Raw genomic sequence first — 27,307 nt, forward strand, 5'->3', positions numbered from 1 at the left:
GCTCCGATCTCATCCCAGAGAGGCCAAAAAGGTGAAGTCCAGCTGTATGGCAGGAGGGACGGCGTCCACCCTGTAAAATAATAGGGGGGACGCCGTCCACCCGCGTGGTACCCCGACTCGAGCCCTGGTTGCTCGGCTAAACACTTAGAAGGTCCCAAAGGCGAGACCTATTGGCTACGCCAATGCTGGTTTAAAATTCTCTCTGTTAAATGCCTCTTTTCGTGGGTCTGGATCGTACTATATTAAAAAACATGAAAATTAAATCAAATATTGTAAAGAAGTGCGTGAATTAACTGATATTCTGCTATGTCATGATTTTAGGTCATTTGGATCAGGGCCGTAGGTTGTGTGCTGGCAGGTCAAACCCGCCACTAAACAGTAAACCTGTCACCGCTATGTAATATTAATTTGTAACGTTCCTGCTGAGCTTAACACGGCGCTACGTGTTTGGCTTCCATATCAAAATCAGTGCACTGTACTTAGACAACAGCTCGTCTTTTATGAACTGTGCTTATATTCGTAGTTAGTTACCATTAACGACTTAGCACTCAAGTTAAGAGTAATATGTGAGATGCATAGTTTGGGTCGCTGGTTGACTGTCAACCTCAGGTTAAAGTAACGCAAGCACACTAGCCTTGAAAAGTCGTGTAAAGCATGGGACATAAGAGGGTGGGCAAACCTTGGAAAACAGCGAAGAAATACTAAAGTATGCGGAAGGCGCTGAGCCAAGAGCTGGGCTCTCGGGACACTTCCAGGCCGGGGACGAGCGGCCTTGTCTTGCGTGCTCCGGTGGCGGAGTGCGAGTCTCCGGGGTACTTCCCAGTCGGGTCCTCCCGCAAGCAGCGGCCCTTCCCGGGAGAAACGAGGAGCGAGTCGCAGGGAAAAGCGAGGGAACTTGCAGAGGATCCCTGCGGCGCGAGGCGCTGCCGTGCTCTGCCAGGAGGAGAAGGAGGAGGAGGCTGTGGTGTTGGAGGCTGGGCGGCCCCGACTCCCTGACGCCAGCCAGACCAGATCAATCCAGAGAGGAGGAGGGACTCGGAGCGCCTGCATGTGTGTGTGGGGAGGAGAGGGGAGCGAGCATTGGAGGAGCGGGCACCGGAGAGCGGCGGCTGGAGGGGGGTACGCCACACCGGGACACGCACGGTAAGCCCCCGCCTTTATTCACTCCTCGTACCGCTCATTATACACCCGTCCTGGCCCACACATGGGGCACAAGACTTTTGGGAAGGTCTCAGCCGGCATGATGGCGCCACTCCGGGGGAGAGTGAAGGACCGGCAAAGGGGTCTGTGTGTCTCCCCATTCTCGAGTCTCTGCTTCCCCCTCACCTCGGGGCTTGAGCCGGGGCGGGGTGTGCGGTGCTCCGGCGGCCTCGGCTCCTCGGCTGGAGCAAAGAAACAAACAAGGCACGAAGAAAGTTACAAGTTTTCACAGAGCGTCGCTATGGGCCCGGGGCATCGTGATAGCGATGGCCCCATCCCTCAAGTAGTTTTGTTTTCATTCTGCGGCTCTACCAGGTGATCAGCTCCCGTTCGCTGTGGTGCCTCAGTTTGTGTGATTTTGATCGCAGACGCTGCAGAGGTTTTACAGCAACAAAGAGTGGGCCATTGACTTAAGCGGAGCCAATCACTGTATGAAGCAGCCAATAGGTGTAGTACTTGCCAACACTTTAGCACTTTGTGAGGCCTATTCGCTGTTTTCAGATATCTAAAGTGCTTTATGGACCAGCGCAGGCCTTAGTTTTGAAAGCAGTTACCATGCACGTTACTTGCAGTGAATATGCGTCAATGGAGGGAAGATAAAAGAACAAGGCAAGTGGCTAGGAGATAGTCTCTTTAAAGGTAGAGTTTTGTCTCTTTCTCCCATGACTCCGCAACGAGATGATTTAAAGCGCTATATGCTTGTTTCCCCTTGTGTGCAGCAGCAGAGGGGGTGAAGTGAAGCTGAGTGACAGTTTTAGTGCTGGGCTGGATGCTGCCTGGAGGGAGGGAGCCGGGGAGCACGTTAGCAGCAGGAAGTGCCCTTCTTGGAGCATGCCTTTGAATGAATGGCAGTTGTTTCTTGCGTCCGCCAAGTTCTTTAAATGTGTTTGGCTGTCCGTGGATCCGGTTTGTATCTAGGGGGTGCAGGAACCAGACCACATTGTTTGACACCTCTCAATCTGTGCATTCAAAAAAGCGCATGGGTTTCCACTTGAACTGCCTTGAGCCAGTATCGTTTTTTTTTTATTTAAGACGTTTAATGAACAGCAAAGCAAAAAGGGCTAATGCAATTGACTGATAATGAACATTGACACCACAAAAAAGTGGGGCTGCAGTGCATCTGTCAGATCCCTTTAAAACCCAAAGCAGCTCCTGCCCTCTCCCCTCCTTCCCACTGCGTCGGCAATAAAACGATAACCCGTATTGACACAAGGACGAGCGTATCGCTCTCGGTGTTATTGGAGGAAAGGGTGAAAGTGCCACCCGGCAGCCGTTGTGTTGACACCTACCGCTTTTTTCCGTAGATATTTGTTTCCCCTTGCTGGTGGCGTGTGTTGGAGGAGGGTCTGCCCTGACAGCTCGCGTGGACCACCGGTGCCTCGACAGGGCCCTGCGCGCATCCTTCTCGTTATCCCGCAGCCCCAAGAGGATCACTTCCAGGCGGGATTAGGTTACCCCGGAGGCAGGGATTTGCCCTTGCTCTGCCTGTGGACCCCTCCAGCCCTCTGGTGTGTAATACTCGTTTTAGCAGACTTTCGCTCTTGCCTGGCATCATTAATCGTTCTGCCTATTAAATTTACATCGTTCTGTGCATTTAAGCTTCAGGGAGTCTGCTCCCCAATTCCAAAAAGTGGATGCTTTGGAGTTCCACTGACAGGGGCAGAAGATAACGTCCGGGTGCATTTCTGTAGCGTTTAAATTAAATAACCGGAACATAGCGCTTTTGCACGGTGACATTCTAGCACCTTATACTGCTTATACCTTCTGGAGCGATCCTTGTTTAAGGAGAATTCCTGGTCACACCCTTAATTCCCCTTTTTCATTGGTGACAGATCCATCATACTGAATTGCTCCTAGTTGCTCATTTGGTCGTTCTTGGCTTTCTTACTCTTCCTCAGTGCCCTGTAATTAGTAACATAAAAAAGTGCTCCTATCTCTTTGTTTCACTTTCTCCCCTTTTAGACGTTTGATAATAGTTGACACCTGTCCCACATAATCTGTTATTGGCATGGCATTGCATCTCTTCTCACGATTTTCAAACCTCTTTGGATTTTCTTTGCTGGAAGTTGATTTTACGTATGTAAAATAAAGATGCCTCCACTTCAGTGAGTTGTAGGCAGGGAATTATGCAGCAGGGAGCACCAAATTACATATCAGGGTTGATTAATTTATGCTGCAAGAAAAGGGAAGTTATAGGGCATAAATGGCGCATTTGTTGCTAGTATTCATTATTGTTCAATTTTTAGACATAGTGATAATGTCTGGGCAAAAAGTTAGTCTCAGTACCAGTTAAACAGGCAAATACTGAAATAAGCAACTGAAAGATGACCAGTTAACCATTGCATAGCACCGTCCCCCAGCTCACAAACGCATGCTGCCACGTTTTAAACACCTTTTAATCCATTTGAGCTAGAAACGCTTTTATTTGTTGGTAAAATCCGTACATAAAATTGTGTGGCAGATCCATAATTATATAATAATAGCCACAGAATTGCATAATCCCGGTAGCCAAGTGTGTAGGTGAACAGTATTGGTGTCCCATGGGTGAGACAGGATGACTGTCCTCGAGAATGACTGGAGTGCCTGTTGCCTAGTAGAAGTATTTGCAAGGCAGTGAGTGACCAATCAATTTATCGGAGTTGGGAAAAGTGCAACTACTCACTGTGAGGGTCTCAAGTCGCTGGGGGTGAGGGAGGGGGCCTAGTTGAGTGCTGGGGTAAATCTGTATTTGTAAATCATCCGAAGAGCCAGGTCTTGAGGTTCTTATTGAACTGGGACTATGTGGGACACTGCCATGGGTTGAGACTTGGTGCTGTAACAGCCAGTTAGAGGCATATTTGGTACATGTTGGGTATTCTGTCTTACTGTGGCCAGTTGTATGATAGAGCAATGTTGTTGCCCGATCCCATAAACAATGCTCTTGCAATAAGTGGCGTCGGGGCACTGTACAAGATCTGTAGACCTGTTCTATACCATGTTTTTAGCTCTTTTGTGCTATTACAGACAGGAAACAGTCAAATGCAAATCAGTCTTGACCCAGCACCAAATGGGATGGTCCATCCTAGCTGGTAAGCAGTGTACCTCTGGAATGGGATCAGTTAACAACCTTAGATTCTTGGTTAGAGCAAGCATAAGGGATCGGACACGTGCCCCTTACCATTAAAATAAAGATTTTTTTCAAAATGTAAGCTGTAGGTCTTGCTCATTTGCACATTATATAGGAGACCTACCAATGGTATATATTAGCCATTAGTTGTAATGTATTATTTAAGGCACATATGAAGGTCGCGATCTAACATTGCACACGCAGCCTGCCAGACCTAGACAAAGATGCTCATGTCTGAATCACTGCACCCGTTAGGAGTGAAGCAGGTCTTGTCTGATTTTTTTTTTTCTACCAGTGGATGAGTTAAAAATACATTGATGTCTTGGGTGCATGGACCCCTTTGGCTAAAGTAGTTAACTTGTGTTACTAGGCAGACATGCGCTTTATACTGTGGCATCATGTGCACAACAGCCTGGGTAAGAGGGCTCAGTTTGTACCATCTTACGAGGCTAATGGAAGCATTTTTCTAGCCATTCTAAATAATGTAGGATGTGCATAATACAGCGTCCCACGGGGCTGCAGAGAAAGCATCATTACCAGCCTTTTCAAGCTGCCTGAGATCTTAAATTGATTTACAGCACTGAACTCGTGCAAAATGATACATGGAGATGACTCGGGGGTCAGCCCGTAAAAGTCCATGATGCGACTCCATTAGCACAGCCCGGGCAATTAAACCGTATTATAGGCAGGCACCATGGCCGTGTCCATTAATGCGAGTAGTGCAACCTAATTAATTTGTACCGAGTGCAACAGAAGGTGCATCCCTTCCAAGTTGAACTCCAATAGGAAGGAGCTACCAATCGTTACAGAAACAGAATGCTGTAACTTCCTGCAGCTAGTAAGGTGCTTGCCCAGATAAAACCATGTACCTTCTAGTAAATATTTTAAGCGACAGTCCATGAGGCATCGATGTTTCACGGAGGAAGTGGGGGCTGACAGTATACAAATTGCACGTCATGACTGAGCACTATTTTAACAAAAAAATCACTGTTGACCATTTAGGCTGTTGGGTTTGTTTGTCAAATGTATTTTGTCAAGCAGCATGTAATGAGGAGAAGGCCAGGAAACTGGTACATGGATTAGTGTGAGACAATAAAAGCAGTTTATGACACGTAGTGAAAGGAGGGATATACATTTGTTGGGGTGTAATGAACAGGAAGAAGACTCGCCTGGTGCTGCAGTGTGCTTCATCTGTGGTAGTCTGTGGTCAAGAGACCGTGAATTGTCCTCACCCTTCTGCAAATATTGTTGTATAATTTTCACACCATCACACATTCCTAAAAAAAATAATCCCACACCAGCCATCTATATTTAAAATAGGTCTAAAATCACTGTGGGTGAGAGTAGTACAGTCACTCCTTAAACACGCTAAGAACATAGTCCTCTACTTTCTTTAGCTTGAACCTACTTCTTTGGAGAGGCAGTGTTCTTTATCTTAAATGCTTTAGTTTGATTAGGACATTCGGGGCTCTAAAAGTAAAGGGGAGTGACCACTATCCATTAATTACAATTCAAAATTTGGGCACATTTCAAGGGAGACAAAGGTGCTCCCTATAAAGGTTATGTATCCAAAACAGCTAAGGACAATCATTTCTGAAAAACATTTACATTTATTGACGGTCCTCAAACACAAGTATAGGGAATTCGCTGATGAAGAATTACACTCTGATGACTTAGTATGGTATGAGGACATAATTAAAGAGGTTGTTGCGTGCCTACAAGTCGAATTGAAGGCCTCTACTAGCATTCAAGATCAAAATAAGAGTGAGAAGTATTCAGGAAATAGCTGGTTTGATATGATATGCAGACTTCCAAAACAAAGAATAAGGAAGCTTGAAAAATATATAAGGTTCTCTAAAAATAAAGTGGTTATATTCTATCTTCAAAATTTAAGGAAAGAGCTTAAAAACATGGTAGCACGTAAGTAGCAGGTATTTAAAGTAGAATGCTGGAAAGTAATGCTGGAAAGTAATGCTCGAAACAATTGAGTCAAACAACGTAAGGAAATTTTGGAGACTGGTATAGAATGGGATTTAAAAAGCGCAGGGGAAACTGACAGGTTTGATAGGTATGCTTGGATAGAATACCTGGAGGCAGTCTACAATAAAGATGCCATCATTTGTTAGGGCCTGATAACATTTCTTGCTAATAAAGAGATCAAAGAGGGGTTCTCAATACCAATAATTAAGAAAACAACTGAGATGCTAAAACTTACAAGAGCAGGCCGCACAGATAACTTATCAGCAGTAATAATAAAAACAGCTATTCCTTGGTGGAACAGCTTGCTCCACCTGCTTTTTCAAACAAATTCTCCTGAAAGAAAGCTTCCTAGATTTCTGGAAGGGGCAGTTATCAAACCCCTGAACACAAAAAAGGGAAGTATTCCCTCCTGGAAACGACTGGCAAATAAATCTGTGAGATGGGAGTGGGAAGGTCTTTTCCAAAATCCTTCTGGGGATGCTGTGGGACTGGGTAGAAACAAATGCAAGAGCAAGAAGGTTTTATAGGGTTGGGGAGCACCTGACGACTGACTCGTGTTTTAGATTATGGGCCTTAGCCAAAAAATCAATAGAGCAATGTGGAGGATTGTATTGCTGCTTCGTGGACTTTAGCTCCGCATGTGATTCAGTTGATCAGTCCTTGCTGTTGGAAAGCACTAATTAGTTATGACATTTCTGGTGGCCTACTCCAAATTCTACAAGAACTTCATTGGGATGACTTGGCCCCGGTGTAATTAACTCTTGAGGGTCTTTCTGAATGAGGATCGGTATAAGAAATGGTGTGAGACAGGGGTGCGTCCTGGCCCAGATCCTGTCTTCCTTACTCCTGGCTGACCTACCAAAAATATTCAGCCAATCAAACCGGTTCAGCCCCAACATAAACGGCACACATGTAAGCTGTCTCTTATGCACAGCTGACTTAGTAATTTTTGAGCTAGCAAAAATTGGCCTTTAGAGAAAACTAGATGTCTTCTCGGACTATTGTAAGAAGATAAAACTAATAGTTTATATGAAAAAGACCAACGTACTACCGTTAGGAAAGAAGAGGATATGGTCGGTCTGGGCTATAAATAAAGTTGAAATTGAGACATTTAGAAATTATAAATATTTGGGGATATGGTTCTCAAATGATCTATGGATGAAGGAACACCTTGCCTTAAAAAAAGCTAAGGCACTTTTCATCCGTAGTGGGACTTGAGAAATTTTATAAACGTTATGGGAGCCCCTCCCTAAGACCAGCCTACCAGGATATGATCTGGCCGCAGTTCCAGTACGGTGCCAAGGGTGGTCTGCATCAAAGGAAAATCAAGCTTGGATGCGGAAGAGGGTAGGTGCTTAAGATTACTTTCTCTCCCTCCTTCTACAGTGGTACAGGCAGTGAGAATAGAAATGGGACTGACGGGATAGACCTACCTTGCGCATGCAGAGATAATAACATTCTGGATAAGAATAGATAGAAAGGAGATTCCAAAAATCTCATCGATATGCAAAAGTGAGATACTGAAGATTTTATTAAAACCAGTTTTTTAAAAGTACGACAGTAGGGATAGGAGGTAGGCGATCAAAGTACTCATGGAGACGAGCTTCCTGGATGTAACCTGTGACATGGGGCGATTTTTATTGTATGTAGATTCATTTCAAAGGCAAATTGGTTATTCTTATGAAGGATGAACTGAGGTTTTAATTAGGGACTAATTGTGGGGTGATATTTTATTGTCTGTGTTTAAAGTTTATGGATCAGTTTGATAGATGAATTACGGTTTTAACAATGTTTTATTGGGGTTTGCAATTTTAACCATTGATTAAGTGTGTCTATGTGTGTGTGTGTGTGTGTGTGTGTGTGTGTATGTATGTGTATATATATATATATGTGTGTAATTCCAATTTTAACCAATGTTTTTATGTTATATATGTGATTTACGGAGTGTTGTTTAAAAGACCAATGGTCTAATAAACAGATGTTCTGACTGACTTGTATGCTTTGGCCTTCCTACAGCTTTTGCCTGCTTAAAGTGCTCCGTTGTTCACAGCATCATTGCTATGTTGCTGAGCTATGTCTTTCCATCTGTAATCAGGCTCATTGACATTCACACTTCAGTTGTGTTGACATGGTTATATAGTTTTGGGGGGGGGGAGGGCGGGGGGTACGGTCATTCCCGAATAAAACTAATTTGTTTCGCTTCTGCGTCTGGTATTGTTTTCCAGTGATAAATAAATTTCAATGACCCAGGATAATTGGTATAGAAAGTGAGCTGTTGACCCTATTGCAGACATGTGAAATAGCCCATCCAACTGTTAAGGTAGTAAAACAGCCATAACTGGGTTACAATGGACCACTCCCCTGCACCCACATGCTACTGCACTATAGACAGCCAAGCCGGACGAACCTTTGTTGAGGGTGCTTCAACTCCAGTCGATGAGTGCTGCAACAGGTGTTAAGAACAACTACTATTTATGTAATTGTTTCCAGTTTAGTTTCATCATTTATAGTTACTGTGTGGCTGCAGCCTTCGAAGGCTGGAGGCAGGCCCTTGTTACTTTGGAGTGTGTGTCATACGAGTGGTTCCATCTCGCCTCGCGACAACGTCCAATGTGTGCTTTTCCGTCACTCTCATAGCATTGGAGTTCATGGTATCCCTGCTTGCAGAGAGACCACCTGCAGACGTCACTGGTGCCATCGCCCAGGAAGCGCTGTAGCTGGTCACCCATCATAAAGATTCTTTGTTGATTGAGGACGAGTCCTAGATTGATCGCAACACATGTGGCAATAAGACAGTCTGTAGCTTTTGTGAACCAACTCTTTGAAGCCTCATGCTTAGTTATGGCAAGCAGTGATGCAAACCTAAAATGGAGGCAATTATGGAGCTACCTGGATGAATGAACGGTTGTTGTCAAACTTATTTGGAAACATCTATGCTCTTGTGACTTGTTGCACATAGCACTTTGGCATTTTTATAGTTTGGATAAGCTGTGCATGACGCGTGCAACCTTTTAATGGTACTCACTGTGCCTCCCCGTGAAGGAGGAAAGGCTGAGCCCCTGCTGGGCTTGATACTTGCCGGGCACTCATGGATATCAGCAGCCCTTGCTTCACTCACTGAGCTGTCCTACTGGAAGGGTAAATTTGTTTCTAGGCGAGGGTGGTTAGTGTGTGACCCATTGCTCCTGATGTAAGGTGACTACCTTTTCAGATGACATTTACATTGGTGCATATTGGGAAGATCCTCACATCAGGCGGCCTTCAATTCTGGGTCAGTCTGTGCTATAAAGTAAAAAAAAAAAGCAAATTCGGCTACGCCACGTCTTTGTGTTTTTCACTGCGACATTTACAGCTTTTACATTTGATGAAGTGGATGTATACGAGCGGTGGTCGTCGATTACAAAAAATGTGCTTCGTGCGTGCGGAGAACCCAAACATTCAGTCTTTAGTAATCACCTTCTGATGTGCTTTACGTAATTCTGGCTGAATATATTTTCATTGCGTACTAAAACGGCAGCTCCCTATTAAATTCCCAGAGCTTTTGTTCTATGTTAACGCTTGCAAAGGGTAATAAATGGCGCTGTGCCGAAGTGCATCTGCTTTCGACCGCTTTATGTTGCCCTAAATGATTTACGTCTTCCATATCTCCAAGTAAAACCGGCCTGCAAACTGTGCTGGCCAGCTGCCCCCTGTGCTGAAATCGAATAAAATGTCTCTCTCGTGTCTCCACAACATAATGCGCTCTTATCGAAAGCGTTTAATGTTCAGGAAGAACTCTAGAAAGCAAGGAAGGCAGGGCCTTCGTTCTCATCGCTGTTTGCAGGGAATGCTGTCAAGATCAGAAGGGCTGCCGGACAAGAAGGTGACGTTTTGACCTTGTTCATTGACCCGAAGGTGCCCCGGGAGGAGGGCGGTTTAGTAAGTGGCAGGAGCTTGTCAGTGCTGCAGACTTGGGCTCAGTGCTGGGATTGGGGAGGGGGCTGTGAGGGCGGCGGGTGAGCAATGAGCTACCATGGTGCAGGTAGAGGGAAGACTATATACGCTGATAGAGTAGTGGCGACTTTCTTTGTGCCTTTTTAGGTCTCGCCTGTCGATGCGCATGCGCATCGAGCAAGGCGAGACTATAGCGAGTTATCCACACTTTATCTGCACTGCAAGGAATCGTGGCGATTCCTTGCAGTGCCCGTGACTTTTAAGGTCAATGCGCATGCGCATTAAGCTTATGCGCATGCGCATTGACCTTAAAAGTCACGGGCGCGTGCATGTCCCCTCTCCGCCCCCTCCCCCGTTCCGCCCCCTCCCCTGTTCCGCCCCTTCCCCTTCCCGCCGCTCGCCATATGTTCGCTCGTTCCCTCCCACTGGCAGCCTGCGGCCACTGCTGAGAAGCTTGTTTTAACTTACAGATCCGCCTCTCAGTCTTGCTCGCCTTCAACATTCATTCTCTCCCCGCTCCGCCCCCTGCCCGCCCCTCCCGCCGTGTCGCATTTCTCCTCCCCCTCCCCTCTCTTCCTTGCGTCTTCCGGGCCGTGTCGCACCTCGCCTGCACGTTTTCGGCAAATCTCTTTTCTTTAAAATAAGGTTGGTGCAAACCCTTCTGGTGCAGGACCGTGTACACTCGTCACTTTAGGACTACATGAGCATTGTTTTCATACCTTCGCTAGGCTGCCGTAACCATCACTGTTCCAGGCACAACACTGCTCTGCGCCCTGCGGTGCTACAGAACTCAACTGCTACGACAGCCCCTCTTTCGTCTTCCTGCCGTGTCGCACCTCTCCCCTCTCCGCCCCCTCCCCTGCCCGCCCCCTCCCGCCGTGTCGCATTTCTCCTCCCCCTCCCCTCTCTTCCTTGCGTCTTCCGGGCCGTGTCGCACCTCGCCTGCACGTTTTCGGCAAATCTCTTTTCTTTAAAATAAGGTTGGTGCAAACCCTTCTGCTGAATCCCCTCTGCCTTTTGAGCGTTATGCCTAAACTCCTCATGTGGTGCAGGACCGTGTACACTCGTCACTTTAGGACTACATGAGCATTGTTTTCATACCTTCGCTAGGCTGCCGTAACCATCACTGTTCCAGGACCCTCTTACCTTCCGTCATCTGCGATCTGCAGGGCCCTTCTATGATGCCGGTTCCCTTGATTGAACTAGTGGCCCTCCTTTAGTTGCTCCCAATGTACAACTTCTCATTACATGGTACGCATGACCGTCTTGAGGATCGAGCAGAACACAAATCCTAAATGCATCAAATGATGCTCAGAGCATAGTCTGCATTAAACCCAAAATTGGAGGGAAGCACACATCCCAGACTGCCCACAGTGCAATGAAGCCATTCGATTCACACCAGTGCTAGTAGCATAGCATGTCTATCCTTCCAGTGTGCGAAACTTGCTTGGTGGGCGTTGCCAGTGCACTCCTCTGGCGCACAACACTGCTCTGCGCCCTGCGGTGCTACAGAACTCAACTGCTACGACAGCCCCTTTCCGTACAGAATTCCACCGATCAAAATGGTTACCCCTATGCTATGGTGCTCGGTCACCTGGCCAAGCTTGTCCCTGTGTCCCATCGTTGACCATGTCCATCCCCCTGCTGTAGAATAGAACCCTCAGCATTCCCGCGGCCAACACCTGTTGCGGCCTTGAACTCTCAACATTACCATGTTCCACCAGCTTCCTTGGTACAGAACTCTCTGGATTCTGTACCAGACTCATTTATTAGTCAGAAACTCACACCCACCCACCCACTCACTCTCACCCACCCACCCACTCCACCCACCCACTCTCACACACCCACTCTCACCCACCCACTCTCACCCACCCACTCTCACCCACCCACTCTCACCCACCCACTCTCACCCACTCACTCTCACCCACTCACTCTCACCCACTCACTCTCACCCACTCACTCTCACCCACTCACTCTCACCCACTCACTCTCACCCTCACCCTCACTCACCCTCACTCACCCTCAACCCCTCACCCTCCCTCACCCTCACTCACCCTCACCCACCCTCACCCTCAACCCCTCACCCTCACTCACCCTCAACCCCTAACCCTCAACCCCTCACTCACCCTCACTTTCACTCACCCTCACTCTCTCACCCTCACTCACCCTCACCCTCAACCCCTCACCCTCACTCACCCTCAACCCCTCACCCCCTCACCCTCACCCCCTCACCCTCACCCCCTCACCCTCAACCCCTCACCCTCACTCACCCTCAACCCCTCACTCACCCTCACCCACCCTCACCCTCAACCCCTCACCCTCACTCACCCTCACCCCCTCACCCTCACTCACCCTCACTCACCCTCAACCCCTCACCCTCACTCACCCTCAACCCCTCACCCTCACTCACTCACCCTCACTCACTCACCCTCAACACCTCACCCTCACTCACCCTCACTCACCCTCAACCCCTCACCCTCACTCACCCTCAACCCCTCACCCTCACTCACCCTCACTCACCCTCACTCACCCTCACTCACTCACCCTCACTCACCCTCACTCACTCACCCTCACTCACCCTCACTCACCCTCACTCACCCTCACTCACCCTCACTCACCCTCACTCACCCTCACTCACCCTCACTCACCCTCACTCACCCTCACTCACCCTCAACCCCTCACTCACCCTCAACCCCTCACCCTCACTCACCCTCAACCCCTCACCCTCACTCACCCTCAACCCCTCAGCCTCACCCTCACTCACCCTCAACCCCTCACCCTCACTCACCCTCAACCCCTCACCCTCACTCACCCTCAACCTCATGCTAAAGATTTACAAAAAAAACCATTAACAATTCTAAAAGCACTAACTCTAATGCTGCGAGACCTATTGCATTTCTAATGCTTGTTGTTGTTGTTGCAGTTTTATATAGCGCGAACTGACCCTAAGCAACCAGAGCTCTTTACATGAGCACTAATTTATTTATTTATTTATTTATGCGATTTTATATAGCGCGAACTTTACCCGAAGGTGTCAGAGCGCTTTACATAGGACCCAGTTTCAAACATAAGGACTGACGGTACAAAGAGAATTAGCAAATTTTTAGACTTACATAAGAACCAGTTGAAAACATACGGACTTAAGATTACATGCGTTATAAAAAAGGTACAAACAGAAAAAAATTGCAAATGTACAAGAGATAAAGTCACACAAGGAGGAGATACAAATGGATAAACTCTAGGCATATACTAGTGAAATCTCTATCTACTTAGTGGGGGGGATACACATGGATATACTCTAAGAGTCACATAGGAAAAGTAGAGAGCAGAGCGGACTCCTGCATAAACTAGTGATTAGAGTTATCTCTATATACATAGGGATGGGGTAAGACTGGATATACTCTAAGAGTCACCTAGCAATGGAAGAGAGCACAACGGTCTACTGCATATACTAGTGATTAAAGTTATCTCTATATACATAGGGAGGGGATACACCTGGATATACTCTAAGAGTCACATAGAAATGGAAGAGAGCGCACCGGTCTACTGCATATACTAGTGATTAGAGTTATCTCTATATACATAGGGAGGGGATACACCTGGATATACTCTAAGAGTCACCTAGCAATGGAAGAGAGCACAACGGTCTACTGCATATACTAGTGATTAAAGTTATCTCTATATACATAGGGAGGGGATACACCTGGATATACTCTAAGAGTCACCTAGCAATGGAAGAGAGCACAACGGTCTACTGCATATACTAGTGATTAAAGTTATCTCTATATACATAGGGAGGGGATACACATGGATATACTCTAAGAGTCACATAGAAATGGAAGAGATCACAACGGTCTACTGCATATACTAGTGATTAGAGTTATCTCTATAAACATAGGGAGGGGATAAGACTGGATATACAGTCACAGCACCAAGGGAGGGACAGAGAAGGGCAGGAAAGTGAGACAGACCAGAGAGGGAAGCAGATAGTAACAAGTAAGAGAGCGAGGACTGTGTCAGAGGCATCAGGAGAGACAATAGAGAGGTCACTAATTGCATTACAGATGACACATTCATTTCTTGGTAGGCACAGGGAGATTAAGTGATTTGCCCAGAATCACAGGATGCTCCAGCCAGACTCGAACCTTGACTATTTCAAACCTGGTTGTGAAAGGAAGGCATGAAATACGATTTACTATACGCGCTTTTTATGTTTATGGTAGTGTTTAGTTTCTAAGTCGTGTGTGTGTAGTTTGTTTTTGTAAAGGAAAACTAAGGGTTTGTCGCACCTCACCAGTCTCATTTTATTAGATTGCACTTTTTTTAAGCGACCTTTTAACATTTCAACTTTTATGCCAGCGCGTGTCTATCGCGCTAGTACACGAGATGCAAAAAACAGTGAGAAGGAACCTTGGAATGTCTATGTTGGGCATAATCACCTCCTTCTTTTAGCGCAGCATGTTACAATACTGCCGAAAAAAATCCCTGCCTTCCTGCGCCTCGATGTGAATGAATGTGCCTGGGCAGCCTGGCAATTTAGTCACAATTGGCGTCTGGCTTGGATGATACTTCAATTTGGCTACAGGGACTTTTCTCCCCTGTTCGCCACTAGTTTAAAATGCAGCAAATGCTAGATTTATGTTTTAGGTAGTGACGAATTTTGATCGCTCAGCAAAGGCTGCATTGTTTGTTAGTCATCGAAGTGATTTATTTTATGCTGTGCTGAAGGTGGGCACATGGTGTACGGCAATAAAAGTGGTGCAGAAAAGCACCGTCTGCAACAAACAAAAATATGGGACTTTTTGCGATGGTGGTCAGACAAGTATATGACCGACATCAAAGGGGGAGTGAGACCGGCTGACAAGGAGTGGGCGGGCCCACCGGGCCCACCCACCATATTTTGATCAGACCACTGTGTTGGCAGGTGGTCGTAAAATGCTTTTTTTTTTTTACTGCGTCTTGTGCTGCAGTCCCAGAAGTTGCAGTCGAAAAATACATTTTTCAAACATCCATGTACTGTGTGTCAGGCACCATGTGGTGCCTGGCCCACGGAGGACTGGGGCCCTGCTTGGGGCCCCTAAGATCCCTTTCCAACAGCATTTTCAAGGCAGTGGGACCTGCCATGAACAGGCAGTGGGAAATGGCCATTGTGATCCTGACAGTGGTGCCTATGCATAGGCACCCCCCCACCCCCTCCATTCCGGATCACGATAACGACCGTTGCTCCTTAGGGATCAGTAGATCTGGCAGAGGGTCCGGTCTGTCCACCAAGATTTTAAGGTCTGACTGCCTGCATTGTAATGCAGCGGTGGGCCCGAAGGGCTGTTTGTCGGTGAGCGTCGGTGGCGGTCCCAACTGCATCGTAATGTGCCCCTATATTCTGAGATGCAGTATCAAGATCTAAAGAATCATATGCACTAGTATTTAGGATAGTCTGTGGGAACGCACAGGTAATCACGTTGTTTCATGTGGAGTCCGCCTTGTAGCCCTTCTTTTCTAAGTACAACAGTTCCCTTTTAGAGTGGTAATGGTGGGAAGGGTATTCTTAAAGTTCAAGTTCAGAGATTTATATAGCGCACTACTCACCCAGAGGGTCTCAAGGCGCTTGGGGGGGGGGGGGGGGTGCTTTTACTTATCGAATATCCAAGTTTTTAGTTGTTTTCTGAAGGAGAGGTGGTTCTGATTAAGACTGAGGTGGGTGGGGCGAGAGTTCCAGGTCTTGGCCGCTAAGTAGGAGAAGGATCTGCCCCCCATGGTGGATCTATGGATGCGCGGAATCGCGGCGAGGGCTTGATTGGACGATCGTAGTTGGCGGGTGGGGGAGTAGAAGGACAATCTTGTGTTGAGGCATTCGGGTCCTAGGTCGTATAGGGCTTTGTGTGCGTGGGTGAGGAGACAAAATGTTATTCTCTTGTTGACGGGGAGCCAATGGAGGTCTTTCAAGTGAGCGGAAATGTGAGCTTGACTAGGGATGTCTAGTAGTAGTCTGGCTGAGGCGTTTTGGATGCGTTGGAGGTTTTTCTGTAGTTTGGCTGTGGTTCCGGCGTAAAGGGTGTTACCGTAGTCCAGTCGGCTTGTGACCAGTGCGTGGGTGACCGTCTTTCTTGTTTCTGTGGGGATCCAACGGAAGACTTTTTTGAGCATGCTTAGGATGTTGAAGCAGGATGATGAGACGTCGTTGGCTTGTCTGGTCATGGAGAGGGAGGAGTCCAGGATGAAGCCCAGGTTACGTGCGTGATCAGTAGGAATGGGTGCGGTTCCCAGAGCCGGTGGCCACCAAGAGTCGTCCCAGGCAGAGGTGGATGAACCTAGGATGAGGACTTCCGTTTTGTCCGAGTTCAGTTTTAGACGGCTGTTCTTCATCCATTCGGCTACTTCTTTCATTCCTTCGTGTAAGTTGGTTTTGGCTGTGTTTGGGTCTTTGGTGAGGGAGAGGATCAGCTGGGTGTCTTCTGCGTAGGAGATGATGTTGAGGTTGTGTTGGCGCGCGATGGATGCGAGGGGACTCGTGTAAACGTTGAAGAGGGTGGGACTGAGAGATGATCCTTGTGGTACGCCGCAGATGACTTCGGTGGCCTCTGATCTGAAAGGGGGGAGGTGGACTCTCTGGGTTCTTCCAGCGAGGAACGAGATGGTCCAGTCTAATGCTTTTCCTTGTATTCCGACGTTGCTGAGGCGTTGTATGAGGGTGCTATGACAGACTGTGTCGAAGGCTGCGGAGAGGTCGAGTAGGATGAGGGCGACTGGTTCTCCGTTGTCCAGTAGGGTGCGAATGTCGTCTGTTGCTGCGATGAGGGCGGTTTCGGTGCTGTGTTTGGCTCGGAAGCCAGATTGTGAGGGGTCGAGGGATTTGTTGGATTCGATTATATTGCGACTTCGTAAATGAAAGTCTCCCCATTGTTAAATATATATATATATATATATATACCCTGACAAAGGATATATAGACAGCTGAGAAAAAAACAACACTGTAAATTTTGATGAGAAGAGGAAGTCCTGACTATATTAGGAGCACATTATGGACTAAATGTTTGTGGCTGTTGATGAAAGGGAGTTCTTCTGAGAGGTAGGCTCAGGGGGATAGTATTGATAAATGGGTTACCAATTAAAAATAGCTTGCACTGTAAGCTTGGGTATTTTGGTTCACAGAGATCATATAGTCGTGCACCCAATTTATTAGTCTGCCCAGGAAAGGTTATGGGTGAAAGACTTCATGCCAATTTATGAGGCGATGGCCATTGCCCGCATAGCAAAGTGAACTTGAAGGTGTGCCAGAGCTGTAAGGGAGAAAAATGAGGAAGGAATGGCTGAGAGCGTGCTTCAGGGAGAAATGATTACCATGGAGAAAAAGACTTTACTGAACTCCACCCTTTCCATGACTAAGCAGGTCAGCGTCTCCTCCTCCTGCTTCAACACCCTCCGCATGATCCGCAGGATCTACAAGGGCATCCCCGACGAGAAGAGCAGTCACACAGGCCCTGGTCAGCAGCAGGCTGGACTACGGAAACGCCCTCTACGCAGGAGCCTCGGCCAAACTCCTGAAACCGCTTCAACGCATCCAGAACGCCTCTGCAGGCCTGATCCTCGACATCCCTCGCCGGAGCCACATCACACCCCACCTGAGAGACCTACACTGGCTCCCCGTCAACAACCTTCAAGCCCCTCACCCACGCACACAAGGCACTCCACAACACTAGACCAGCTCACCTCTACAGACAACTCTGTTTCTACACCCCCACCCGCCCTCTCCACTCCACCGACCTCACCTTTGCCACAGTCCCCGCATCCGAAGATTGACCTCCGGCGGAAGATCGTTCTCCCACCTCACTGCCAAGACATGGAACAACCTCCCCGCCCACCAACGGCAGACTGAAGACCTGCTGACCTTCAGAAGACTCCTCAAGACCTGGCTCTTTGAGCAGTAGCATCATTCCCCAACCCCATGAGACCCTCACGAGCAAGCAGTGTGGTTTATAAATGCTATGATTGATTGATTGAAGCCTTTTTTATTGAGTTTTTCTGAAGCACAGAATACACAGTACAGAAGCATTAAGTACAGTTGCAAAATAAGTAAATACACTGGCAGCGCACAATGGCACACATGAAGGGATACAAAGGTAGGGATAAGAGGAAGCTGTGTAAGATTTGATTTGGAGACATAGCTGTTTTGTAGATAGATGGGGCTTTACATGAAATAATCACGTAATATCGGTTATGCAAGTCTTAAGATACATATTGAGATCGGTCAACGTTATAGTACATCATGTACATCACAGTAATCAAGAACTAGTATTGAAGACATCTTGGTAACCACTTTTATCATAAACCTATAGAGTAGGTATATACGTTAGAGGTACATATTGACTTTGACCGTAAGAATATTTCATCACAATAATTTGTACAAATACCTTTTTAAGTTTGGACTTATACCCATTGCTGAGAGTCATTAAATAGAACCTGACTTAACTAAGGTAGAATAATTGGACCTGTGACTTTGTCTTGATAAAAGTCTCCCTTTGTATGGAGGTGAGCCAACAGAAATGTTGTATTGTGTAAACGTCATTTAGTTGAATGGAAACATCTGGGCTGGCGTCTCCTTTGCTCACTATAGGAAAGATGGTGGCATTGGTGAGGTGGGCTGGGGTGTTCGCCTGTATTTTAGTGCCATGAGCTACTGCTGCCCCATGAGTTCATCCATTTAACAGCTTTTCTTACTCCTTTTGCTTGCTATAAGTTTGGTTTTAGCATTAAGGTGTTTCAGTGCTTGATGCTTGAACTGTGAAAAGCAGGGAAGTAAGTACTTTGAAGATTATATTTAAGTGATGGTGCTCATGAGAAGGACCATGAGCAAGTTATGTGTAGCTGGGAGTGTACCTGCGATGGTTTTGGGGCATGAGCCTGCAAGTAGGGGAATTAGATCAACAGGTATTCTTGGATTTAGATGCTTTCTTGGATACATAAATGAAAGGACGAGTTAAGATCACTCCTGAGTTTGTATGCATGTATGATAGTATTTTTGTGGCATACACTTAGCCAAAAGGGCAGCAGAGCTAGGTAGGCCGAGTTCTTTACAAAGTCTATTAGAAATTTTATCAGCAAAATGTATCCCATGAAAAGAAAAATACTGTTTAAATAGGGTGCATCATTTCTGCATTTGCGGGGCACGTGAGTAAACTGATTTAAGACAATAGAAGCCATTGAAGAGGTTGACCAGAATCTTCATTTCAGGGGAGATTCAAACAATAGGACTAACTAGAATAAAGTGGTCACTCCGAAATAAAACCGGATTAGGACCTGGATTATAAAAGAAAATATAGTACATTTAGAAAAATCTGCTAAAAGCTAGCATCGCATGGATACCCACCACCTGTACATGAGGTTTGTAGCATCCACACGGACCTTCTAGCCTGCTTGAATGGCAAGGTTGCTGTTCTCAGTGAGTCCAACATTTTGAGGTAGAAGCGTTGAGTGAAGATCACAATCATGAATTGAAGTGGTGTGATAGCATTGTTGCCAGGCGACCTTTTGGCTGAAAACAAAACTGATGGATGGTAAATGCTTGAATTGAAGTGAAGCACTGAAGTGTTTTTTTTTTTTTGTTTTTTTTACAGAGTTTTATATAGCGCAAACTTGACCCAAAGGTATTGGGTATCGGAGAGCTTTACATAGCACCAGTTGCGTTACATGAGGACCCATTTATTTTTTTTAGGCACTTGGAGATTAAGTGATTTGCCTAGAATCACCGGATGTTTAGAGTATGTGCCGAGACTCGAACCCGGTTCCTCAGATTCGTGGTCGACCACCCTAGCCTTTAGGCCAACTCCTCTCCCATAGTATCTGTGTTACTCTTGGGACATTAAATACCACTAGTTTTAACTAAATTATGACAAATGTATGCAAAACAGACTTGATCCTGCTCTAACCTAGTCCAACCCGAACTGCTAAGCCACTATTTCTTCTGAACAAAAACATCCCAGCAACGGTTTCCGCTTAATTGGGCCTCCTCAGCGAGCTGCATCTTGAGCACCTATGCCACAGGGAATAAGAGACCCACGTATGGAAATACCCAGACCCCTTAGGGCAACTCATTTGGCAACAAAATAAAATGATGGTTGGAAGTCGTGAATTAATATTGACATATTCCATATTCATGAAAAACAGCTTTTTCTTCTTCTGGAACAGAACAAGTCCTGATCACAAACGGTGAGAACTTCTCTTCACTGAAAATAAACACAAGCCAACTCTTTTAACCTTGACTGGAGTTATTCTGGACCTTTCTCCCCCTCTTTTCCTAATCGAGGGCTGACTTTTCTGATGTTTGGGAACTCTGTGGTGGCTGTAGTGTGGCCTTACAAAGGGGAGAATGCTGTGTCCAATTTTCTTGGAGCTGATGGTCCTCTTTAATTTTTTGGGGTTTTAAATAATTCTGATTCTTTGTTTTCAGACCAGTTACTTTTTGTTCAGGAAGCTCCAGGGAATTAGACCTTCATTGTGCCTGCTTTCTGTTTGGCTCGTTCTAATATATCAAAGCCTCGTTAGGCTTCCCGCATCCTCTAGAGGCCCATGGACGACTTTGTTTCTGGAGGTAATATTTAAGAAATATGTTTTTCGGTTTTCACTGTACTTGATTCCCCATTTTCCACATTCTACTGAGGATGGAGCTGCGTCAAGTTGAGTGGACTCTTTCTTCCGTTCCCCCACCTGGTTGCGGGACAGCCTTCCTCATCTCTGGGCTTTCCAGGCGGCAAGAGGCAATCCCATCTGTGAACCACCTTAGTCAGCGGCCATTCCCTCTGTCTTTCCAGTGGATCCCGTTGTTGGTTATCTACTTAGATGCAAATGTAACACTTATTTCCCCCCGCCTAGCTATGTTTCCAACTCTCCTCTCAATGGGTGCTCACAGCAGAAATCTTCTATCAGGCAAGTACACTTAAAAAATAGTCTCCTTCTTATTACATATGACACTCGCTACAAATAACCTATTTGACCTTTTTTGGGGGGGCATTTTCTCAGACTCGGAGTTGTTTACAGACACACGACTACCCTTAGTTTGTACAGATCACTTTGAAATTCTTTTCGAAATTGATGTCACTTTTCTTGGTCTGTTCACTTGCTGTAAAGTAGATATCAATAGAGTTTTGCAGTATTACAGTTTTCTCTTGTTGAACATGAGCGTATGGTACAAAAAAGTACACTTTTGGGGGGGAAATACCTGACTATGCCTAGAGGCACTCAAAACTGCTACTATTAAAAACCGTTTGGGCAATAATGCCTTTTAGAAGAATTAGCCCTCAAACTCCATCACTTTTTGCACCCAGTTCACAAATGAGCTAAATCTTGAGAAAGCTTACCTCTATTGCAAAATAATGGATCTGAGCCTATCATCCGGCTGGAGCGTCCATCTTTATCACGGGAAACATCATTTACCACGAAGGCATTACCACTACTAACGTTTACCCCGTGACACTTACCACGCAAACGTCTTTAAAACGAGGGTGCCTTCCACGACGTCTTTACCACGGGCTGGGGGGGAGACGTGGTATTCCTTCAAGTAGTTCTGCGTGGGCTTGGGGGGTCAGAGGGGGGGGGGGCTCGAAGAGGGGCTGGCGGGGGTCTCCCCCCCCCCCCCCCCCCCCCCCCAAAAAAATAACAAGCAGGTTACTTTAAAAAAAAAAACGAACATAATTTTAGAAGAAAAAGGAAAGAGCCTCCCCCAAAGACGTGCCGTGTACGTCAAAAAAGCAGTCCTTTTTTATTTTGGTATACGTGTTTTGACGCTTGTTTCCATGGAGGATGGACGTAAGGGCTCGTAGAGAAAGACGTGCAGGTAAGACGTTTCTACGCGTAGTAAAATCCTACGTTGTAAATACCAGCGTGGTAAAGCCACTTGCGATGTAAAATTCGCGTGGTAAAGCCATGCGTGGTAATTGAAATCGTGGTATAATCATATATTCCTTTATCACCCATAGCATTTCATCTACAGTCAAAGGGTAGGGAGGAGTTCTTATCAGACAGAATATTCTCTACATCCCCCACAAAGTATTAACAAGAGAACAGTTTCTCACACCCTCCCAGCATCTGTTGTTGTGGCTCTCTTTCGCTGATCTATGACATGTTCTAGCTTTTATAATATAACGATTAGCTGGGTTCAGACCACATAAATTAATTTAACATTTTAGTCTGCGCTCAGCCCGGCAAAGTAAGTGTTTAGATACTACCTCTGGAACTAGTGAAGTTTCTCCACATGACTTCTCCCCTGCCATGCTAACGACAGACCTACTTGGTGCGACTTTTCCTCATTTGCAAAATTCTTCTTTAGCAACCAACTAGTCCATTAAGGTTTTGAAGTCACCAGTAGTAACACAGAAATAAATCACACTTCACTCTTTTGACCTGACTGTCACTGTATTTTCTTTCTTACCCTGCAAAAGAAGAGAAAATGACAGTGACCGCACAGCCTCAAATCTTTGCTGAATAATCTTACATTTTGCATCCTTGTCAGGCCAGCTACCCTCCATTCATGGGCGCGGCGATCCTGATGCCTTTTTTCAGCACTTGGAACTCCTCATTCGGAGTGTGTTTTGTCTACGTTTTCCACCTTGTCTCCGTTTTGGATGTTACCCTTAGATTCCATTATGGTAACATGCTTCCCACTGCCTGCAGATACCACTCAGTACTACAACTCATACAGGACAATTACCTCTGAAGAAAGTTGACCATTTCTTTTCCCATTTGCCATGCCTTTGTTGGTCAACCATACAAAAGATAATTCAAATCAAGGCACCTTGTACGATACAAAAATCGTTGTATACTCCTGGACCTGCTGCTATAATAAACAGTTTAAGATTTCCCTTCTATAACCTGTTGGCCTCAGCTACTGCGGACGGTCTCATCCTTCCAATTGGATAGATGGGGGAGGGGGAAGACCCTATTGTGACTTTGATTGGTGGTCTCCCCACACTTTACTGGGAAGGGCAGTGACTGAAGTCTGTATGCTACGGTTGACTGCTAGCTTTCTGTTGCAGGCCTCATACTCTGATCCGCTGGAATTATGCTGCAGGGGAGGGCCAAATTATACATCCGGGTCTACTGAATCATGCAGCAAGGAAAGGCACACTGTGTAGTGTAATGCTGCACATTTTGTGATCGTATTGCCTCATTATTTTGACATTATTACACATGCTAACACTGACTGGGCAAAGGTTTAACCTCAGTACCAGTCTGACACCTGTACACCAATAAGCAACTGAAAGATGACCAGCCAACCTTTGCAAAGTGCCTTATGCTACACGTGTTGCTGCGTTTTTAATAGCTTTTGATCCTTTTGTGCTAGAACTTTTTTTTTTTAATCTGCAGATTATGCAGCATATGATTGTGCCAACTGCTTCAAATCCATATTTTTGCGGAAAATGTTTTAGCAGCAAAATCGCTCAATTCCAGTGGCCCCGATTATGCTCTTTTAGAGATTAGAATCCAAGGTAGTGTCTTGATTATTTTTTTTCTTTATCTATCACCACTTTTTTCGCATGACGGTAATGTTAGTTGTATAAAGGTCGTCGTTTTACAGGAATGTTGCTCTACTTTATTCAGTCCAGTTAGTTTGTCTGTACTTAAGAATATGTCCGAAATGCCATCAGTTTTGATCAACTAGTAGTCTTCAGGACTGCAACATTTAAAGTTTGTTGTGTTGGTAACAAATTGGGACCTATTTGTGGATTTTGTGATGCTGAATTAAACTTGAGGGGGCACGTTCTATTCTATTCAGCAGACTTATAAAGCGCATGGCTACCCTACCTGGGCTTCCCAGCTTTGTCTGGCCTAGCACGAGTACCTAAGGAAACTGAGGAAAAAGATGGGTTTTTAACTTCTTTCTAAAGCTCAGAAAGTTCTCTTCCACTCTCAGGTTGATGGGCAAAGCATTCCAGAGTTTGGAAACCAGAAAAGAGAACGAACTCCACTTCTAGCTCTTCTAACCCTGGTAAGACAGACCAAATTATTAGCTCTGACAGGTCTATTGGTAGAGTGGGGGCTGATCAGCTGCTGCAGAATCTGTGGGCCATCTTTATATTTTGCCCGATGTCTGATGCAGAGGGCCTTAAATCATACTCTACAGTTAATGGGCAACCACTGAAGCGCTGCTCTAGCTGATTACTTTTTAGGAATCCCTAACCGTATTCAACGATCCGCATTGTGAATGACCACAAGTTTGTTTTTTTAACTAATGTTGGACTGTCTCCGTAGATTGAGTTTCCATAGCCAAGACGGGAAAGGATCAACTCTTGAATACCAATTCTTCTGCACTCCATTGGGAGCCATTTCAAGGTCTTACTCAAAGCTCTGAGGAGACCGAAACGGCTGCTGGCTACCTTTTTTTTGCTTGAGTTTTCATGGAGAGATGATTATCTAAAGTAATCTTTGCACTTTTCACTTCCTGCTTAGGGGATGGACGCTCGCCTAAAGTAGGAGGCCAGCTGATTTAATCCCCGAGTCTGTGGTTGTTGCCATCCAGCAGGACCTCCTGTTTTCTCTATTGAGTTTTAGACAGCTGGAGGCCATCCATTTAGACACGTTTACTAGGCAGCTGTTGAGGCTCTTAGAAATTAGGCCAGTGTTGGGTGTTAGGGAGACAATCAGCTGGGTGTCGTCGGCATAGATACCATTGCAAATCCAGATGAATTAATGATATTGGACAATGGGTGGACCTACACATTAAATAAGGTGGGGCTCAATAAGATACCTTGTGGTGCCCCACAGTTCAGCTGATATCTCATTGAAAAAAATAAAAGGGGGCCCTCGCATGTGAAGACCAAAGGCCCTTAACAACTCTAATGCTATGAGACCTACCTGTAGTTCAAAATACTGTTATTATCCTTGCTAAAATTGTCTTGACCCCTGCATTTTAACAAATGTTTTCCTTGCATTTAACACAGTCCATCTCTGGAAACCTTTGCAAGCAGTCTTGAAACTTTATATAACCGAGACACCTTCATCTTACCACACTCTTTATTTTTGTGCATGCCAGAGTAGTGCTGTTTTAGCCGGCTCAAATCAAATTTCCCAATTTATCCAAATCCAGGACAAAAACAGATTGAAAAGCTAAATGCAGGTCCCTCAGTTCATACAAAGGAGAATGGGAAGAGTCCTTCTGTAGGTCTTTCTTGTTAAATGTGTGCCCACAGGTTTTGGTCATTGGTCTTAACTCCTTCCCATCATAACACCAAACTATCCGCTATACAGCTGCTGATGATATTGTGATTTTTAGACTCTTCTTTGCTCTTAAGAAATCGAGCAGGCAAATTGATAATTGTTGAGGATACTGTGGGATGAGACTGTTTTACTACAGTCAAACCACCCCTGCGGAGTCCAGCTGACTTGTCTTGAATGGTGCTGTTGCCATTATGGTAAAATGTGATGAGGTCATCTGGAATGTGGGTGGCACTGGGGATGCTAGAATACTGGCTGGGGCACGTGGCGATTGTACTGTCATCCTGTTCCTGCTTTTGTTGTTAATAAAGCAGTGTTTTCAACAGTGGTTCGACCCCTCGCACTGCCGTACAAGGGGAGTACAACAGCAGGATTTTCTTATTGATCTTCCACCTCATCAGTGGAAGACAGATATGAAAAGATCTGTGACAGACAAGATTATCGACAAAGGACTTAGGGTGAATTCCATGCAGTCTATGGAATACCAGGCAGTGTAAACTTGTGGCCAAGCTGTACTTGGTGCAGTGTGACATTGCAGTAGGTGATATGTTTTACCTCAATCTGGTCAGTCGAAACATAAGACGTGTATTCACCTTTGAAGAGGGAAACAAAGTACGGGGAATCAATGCCTCTTAATCTAGCTGTTACTGAAGAAGTATTCTAGTAGTTCATTAAGGTCTTCTTAAAATCGCCTGTAGGAGTTACTGGATAAGCTTTGTAAAATATGTTTACATGGATTGAATATGCACCTTTATTCCTGGTTTTGATTACATCACCAACATCTTAAATCTAGTCTTGTAAGATGATCACTAGACTACAGAAGAAGGCTTTGTATTTCATTGATTGCATATATACTTTCTTTAATCTCTTTATGTATTTTGTGTCACTAATTTGTAATTCTGTTAATTTGTGTCTCTACTTCCGTTGTCTTTTCCTCATTTTGTTTAGTTTATTATACTACTCGTTAAACCTTAATGCTATTGGTAATTTACAGACTTCTTAAAACCCACTGTCTTGAAATGTGCACTGTGATTTATTGGAAATTAGCTACTTCTTGTGACGTGTGCACCATGAATCCATACCCTTCATGTTACTGCCCCGCATACTCTAGAACCCATTGTAGAAGGTTTTAAAAAGAAGATTGCATACACATACCATCCCCAACATGTTGCCACATAGTGCAGAATGTTGCTGCTATACCATGGCTTAGTTACCAGAAAAGAGATTGGAATTTTGTCTGAACGTTGACATTCATTTTAGAGGAGTCATTAAGCTCTTTTTACTGGTCCTCCCTGTGGTTTGTTTTTTGCTGTTCCTGATGTAGCATGATAAGCATGTGTATTTTTAGTCAATGTTTCTGGCTAGTTCCACCTATTTTGAATTGTTTGCAGTTACCTAATTCACTCTGTGGGGGGCAGGTTTAAAAAATTGTTCATACAAGTATCCAGCTGCTTCCTAGTTGATTCTCTCAAACGCACTATCCGCCTGTTTGGTTCTGTCCTCTCCATTGTTTAATGTTCGCCACTCTTTTTAATAGTGCGGCTCCATTTAGAATGCGCTGTCGGGCAGACTGACCAGTTCCATGCCCAGTATTATTCATTTTCTTCTAGCTGAGTAGTCTACGATCGATTTGACATTGGGTTCAGAGGACCTGCAGCCTTTCTACTCCTTCCTTAATTCTGAGCAGAAAATCATTCATAAAACACCGCAGGTGCTGAGTGGACATTTGTTAATGAAGGAGGGTGTGCATTTTTTGAGATTTTTTTTTTCTTCTCATTTTGAGAAGTTGTGAGCACTGAAGCTTTTTTCAAGTTTTTATTTTTGTAGCCTGTAGACTTTTTAATTGTTGCAGTAGAGGTCCTGTTGTAACTTCCAATGGTCTAT

At 45.4% G+C, this 27,307-nt stretch overlaps 1 protein-coding gene across 1 annotated transcript in view; it reads left to right on the top strand.

Annotated features, from left to right (window-relative positions):
- The first annotated feature begins 740 nt into the window (after window positions 1-740).
- The window catches only part of SMAD1 (SMAD family member 1), a 178,791-nt gene continuing 152,224 nt past the window's right edge, over window positions 741-27,307 (top strand). The window contains exon 1 of the mRNA XM_086962255.1: window positions 741-1,143. The gene's annotated coding sequence lies outside the window, so the exon portion shown is untranslated. The remainder of the gene's footprint in view (window positions 1,144-27,307) is intronic.

Source organism: Lissotriton vulgaris, chromosome 3_1, assembly GCF_964263255.1.
Source record: "Lissotriton vulgaris chromosome 3_1, aLisVul1.2, whole genome shotgun sequence".
Classification (NCBI taxonomy): domain Eukaryota; kingdom Metazoa; phylum Chordata; class Amphibia; order Caudata; family Salamandridae; genus Lissotriton; species Lissotriton vulgaris.